The sequence below is a fragment of the Mastomys coucha genome, unplaced genomic scaffold (genome assembly GCF_008632895.1).
Source record: "Mastomys coucha isolate ucsf_1 unplaced genomic scaffold, UCSF_Mcou_1 pScaffold1, whole genome shotgun sequence".
NCBI lineage: Eukaryota > Metazoa > Chordata > Mammalia > Rodentia > Muridae > Mastomys > Mastomys coucha.
Genome location: NW_022196891.1, coordinates 87,585,789 through 87,590,754, shown reverse-complemented (window position 1 = coordinate 87,590,754; position 4,966 = coordinate 87,585,789). Strand labels below are relative to the sequence as shown.

The 4,966-nt window shown below is 46.6% G+C and overlaps 1 long non-coding RNA gene across 1 annotated transcript; it reads right to left on the bottom strand.

Moving 5' to 3' along the window:
- Positions 1–1,431: 1,431 nt before the first annotated feature.
- Positions 1,432–4,703, bottom strand: LOC116071914. Its single transcript, XR_004111235.1, has 3 exons — positions 4,528–4,703; positions 2,286–2,348; positions 1,432–1,497 (listed from the first exon to the last, which is right to left on the bottom strand). It is a non-coding gene; the product is annotated as an uncharacterized LOC116071914 (long non-coding RNA).
- Positions 4,704–4,966: the final 263 nt, after the last annotated feature.

The window sequence follows — 4,966 nt, the reverse complement described above, 5'->3', positions numbered from 1 at the left end:
CCTCTCCCTCTCCCCCTCCCCATCCCCCTCTCTCTCCCTGTCCCTCTCCCTCTCTCCCTCTTCCTCTGTTTTCCACCTATTGTTTCTTGAACACTTTCTGTGTAAGACCCTCGATGAGCATGTAAATGTGTTATACCATTTACTAGTCTGCTTAGCCGTCTGAAGGAGGTCCTATATTTATTTCCTATCACAAGAAGTTTAAATAACCTGCAGAGGTCACATGGCTACTAAATGGAAAAAAAGTGGTTCCTCAATGTCATTTGTCTTCTCTCCAGGGTCTAAGCTCTTCTAAGTTACTGTCTTTGCCTATTCTGAGACTCCAGGATGGTCACACCCACCTTCAAATGACAGGCATTAGGTTGCATTCTGTCTAATAGCATACAGATAGAGATTTATATCACATAAGACCATAAATTCACAAGCACCAGGTGTCAAATGCTATTCTTTTCTGCATTTTTGTAGAGAAAAGGAAAAAGGCAAATGTCATGTTGGTGGATGGATGGATGGATGGATGGATGGATGGATAGAAAGATGGAGGAGATGTACTAAATCATTCTAAGAGGGTTCAACTCTAAATGAAACAACAAAGCATATATCTATGAAAACCTTTTTCAAAAGCTGTAACAGTAAAACCCCTCCTGCAACAACAACAAGGAGAAAATTCCATTATTGTTTACGAACAAGCGACAGACTCGTGGCTGATTTCCAGTAGAAGAGTCGGACACGCCTTTGGGTTCACACAGTCTATCTGCCTTGCGCTTACCCACGTTCTCCCGTGTGACTTGCTATCTCCCTCTTTCTCTGAGAAGGAGCGTGGGGACTTGGTCTCATTCAGACATGTCCTTGGAGCCTCAGAGGGTGGCATAGAAGATTCTGAGTGAGCAGTGGTTTATGATTGATGGCTGCTTCTAGAACATTCTCAGCAGGTTTGTGACCCACAGCTTCCTCAATTTTTATTTAATTAGCTTCCTCTTTCCTTCAGCTTATCCCAGAGGAAGCAGTTTTCTGCTTCTAAGAAATGTTTGGCCAGGTCCCACCCTTGTGGGTGAGCTTTGGTAAGAGAAGCGGGGAGATACCCTAGGTTGATTTCTTGTCTCTTCTCACTTCTTCCTTCTCAAGTTCAAAGTCATCCACAATTGTCTTGGCTCTGCCTTCCCTGAGACAGTCCTTAGGTTCAGGGGACGGGCTCTCTGGTACTCCTTTGAGTAATACGGGTACCACAGAGCACGAGTGAACTTCTCCTTGAACTCTCGGTCTCCGTGGCATGGGAACAGAGGAAGAAGTTCTGAGCATGCTCAGAGCTAACCTGCCTTTGCACGCCTCTGCTAAGGATAGGCTAACTTAGTTGTTTCTGTTTCTAAAGCTTCTGGAAACTGGGCGAAGTTGCTTTATTATAATATTATCCTTTCAACTCACCGTCTCTATGTCCTTCTCTCTTGTTGAAGGGGTATTTGCGTTACACAAAATCTGTTCATTCGGAATTCAGCTCCAGGCTAACTGAAAAACAAGGAGAATTTTATGGTAGCCTCTGCCTCCCTTTCCTAAGCAATCCCTCCCACACACCTTATGAATGATTCAGGGGCAACCATAGCTGCCTGTGTCCGGCTCCAGGTATCTTCTTAGGAAAGTAGATCTTCCTTAAGTTGAGAAGTTTCACAGACTATGGGCAGTTTCCCCTCTAATTAGTGTTCCCTTTTCTACTAAGTTGAGAGAGAAGGAACTAGAGAGAGGGCAAGGATTGGGGCTCATCACCTTGCAGGTTAGTGGTTCTTAATGACAATGTCACAGTGGGTGCTGGCTTCCTGTCCAAGTGCTCATCCTCTCCCTGGCTCCCGAAGACAGGATGGTGTGTGAACTCACCCCCTCTCTTCCTGGACTTTAGAGGGAGATCTGGGCCAAGCCCTACACAAATGACTGGACACTTGGCTGGCACAGAGGAATGACCAAGGTCTGTGTGTCCTTCAGAGATCCTGCCTCTGGCTAGGATGTTGGCTCAGTAATGGAGTACTTGCCCAGTCACTCGTGAGGTTCCTCCTGGTTTGCTTCTCTTCACTCCTTTTGTATTTCTTCCTTTGCTCAGACCTATGGTAGCTCTAGGTCGCTCTCAACCCACCCCCGCTGACTGTTGGAACAAGTTCTGAAGTTGCACATGGTCTCAGATTAAGTCACTGTCACCCGAGACCCATCCCTTTTCTGCTGTTTATTTGAAGTTCTGGGTTCTCCCACAGGGCTATCATATGGGATCCTATTCAATTTTATTTTCTTAAACTGGGGTTATTACTTACTGAACATGCCCACTGGTAGTGGGTGTGCTGGGGTCAGAATAGTCTTCATGCTGCATAAAGGAACTAGGAAACAAGACAAAAGCAGTTCAACACGGCAATTTCTTTCTGCAGGAACCTAAACCAGGCTAGTAGTGAATACACTTGGCCAAGATTGTCTGTATTTTATCCCAAAGGCAGATGGTCATTGTGTTTCATTTCATTGGTGGAAGCTGGATTTCACAATCTGATGCAATTGGGTAGTCGGTACGAAGGGGAGAGGTTTAGAGGAATGTGGTCACTTGTTGGACTAACTACTTTGATAGGAAAAGGAACAAACATGGTCAGAGTAGAGGGCATTCGGTGTGCGGGGAGTCTACATCCACAGGCCCATAAAACCCCTTGGTAGTTTTGAAGACTTCAAGAATCTTCATGTGTAAATTTAAGTCCTCATAAGTCCTTCACTAACTGTGAGACGCTCCCTAGGAGCCAAAGGATGGGGTTATAAGAAAGACCTTAGCAGGGCAGTGTGTGGGCCCCCCAGGGAGCCACAGAATAGCTGCTGTGGAGTGACCTGCAGAGCTGGGGTGTGAAAGGCAGAGATAAAAACCCAAGGAGATGCAGCACCAGGCCTCCCAGCTGGAGCTTCTAATCTGTCTCCTCTTACTGCCTACCTACCTGGCCTGGGGCAGGAGAGCAGTCTGGAATAGCTAAGGTTAGACTTTCTCAAAGGTTCTTCCCTCCTCCCCCATTTTTCCTTCCATTTCCAAGCCCTGTCCTCTCTGGCATCTCCCAGACTCCTCATCCTCTGCACCCAGGGGCTGGCTCCGGAGCCCTGCACCTGCACTCTGCAGTGGCTTCAACAGTTTGGGTTTGCCATTTCCCACAGGATCTTGGGTGGTTCATCTGAGTTTACTTGGTCTCTTTAGCCAGGCAGCCTAGTCTTCCAAGGCATCAATCATCTTCACCCTTGTCTCTTAGCACAGTGCTCAGTAAGGGATGCAGGAAAAATACCTTCCATTTCTTCATCTACGAAGTGCCAATGTGCTCTTTCTAACCAGTAGGCCATTTTCCAGATAGTGGGATATCGGCCAAAAGGAGGCAGAAAGAGAGCCCAGACTCAGTCCCAGATGCCCAGTCCCCCCAGTTCCTCCCAGACTGTTCCAGCTCAGCAGTTCCAGGCATGGAACTATTGGTCTGGAGGACTCCCTGCAGTGTGGCCCAAGCTCACTCAGGGGCTAACCTAAGCATGTCTGTCTTGGTCTCCTAGGACACAACAAAGGGGAAACTGGTTTAGAACCTGGAATTGAAGACAGGCATGTGGGGATGCCAATCTTGATGCCACCTGTGGCCTACCATGTATCATTAAAGTTCTCCCCCTCTCTTTTTCTCTCTCTCTCTCCCTCCTTCTCTCTAAAAAAAAAGTTTTTTGTTTTTTGTTTTTTGGGTTTTTTTTTGTTGTTTTTTTGTTTTTTGTTTTGAAAACAGATCTCACCATATAGCCCTGGTTGGCTTGAAACTCACTATATAGACTAGTCTAGCCTTGAACCTATAGCAATCTACATGTGCTAGAACAAAAGGCATACACCACTACTCTTGATCTTTGGGAATTTCTTCATCACCATGAACCTTTTAATTTTTTTTTTTTGACTCAGTTGGAAAATAAGAATGAAAGTTGGGTACCATCTAGCTTTGTTGGAGGTGCTGTTCTGGTTTGCTTTTCTGTTGTTGCAACAAATACTTTAACCAAAAAACAAACAATGCGGCAGAGAAAAAAAAGGCTTATTTGGCTTATATTTTCAGGTCAGAGTCCATCACTGAAGGGTATTAGGACAGGGACTCAGCAGGAATTGAAGCAGAACCCATGAAGGAATACACTCACTGGCTTCCTCTTGCATAGTCTCTTGCTTATCCAGCTTTCTTCTGTCACCCAGGCCCACCTGCCTAGGGGTGGTGCTGCCCATAGTGGACTGAGCCCTTCTATATCAACTAGCAATAAAGACAGTGACCCAAAGACATGATTCCAGGCCAATTGGATCAAGGAAATTCTGTCATTGGGGTTCCTTTTTGTAGGTGACCCTAGTTTGTATCACGTTGACAATACAGTGGGTGACTGGAGTCATAGTTGAATGTTCACACAGGGAAGAGTGTGCACTCAGAAATGTCAGCTGCCCAGGGATAGTGAGAGTCCTTCCCACCTTGGCGACTGTCCCAGATACTCCTGGCTCCTGCTCCTTTATCATCTAACACCCCTCAACGAGCTCACCTTGCTTTCCATGTACTGCAGAAGATACCAGAAAGGCAGGGAGCTGCAAGGGGAACCCCTCTCCTTCTGAAGGTATGTCTCCAGTTCCCTTCTTACAGAAAGCCAGCACACTCTGTCAACACGCAGTCTCCCTTCATTCCTGTGGAAGCCTCTGGAACACAGCTCTGCCTCTGACGTGTCCCAGGCCCAGATCTACACAGCCAGTCTCTAAGTGGAGGATCCACTTCTAGTTGCACGTTCCCAAGCAGGACTCTGCGGTTTGTTTTAGGATGCGAACTCCGGAACGCCAGTCCTTGGGCACATGCTTGTTCCCTTATCTGTGGGCTTCAGTTTCCGGTCTGAAGCACACTCCTTTTGGGAGACCTTGGGGTTCTGGTAAAGAGGTCTCTCAGTCACACGTTATACATTTGTGCAATGGGACTGCTTTAGTGAGCTAGTA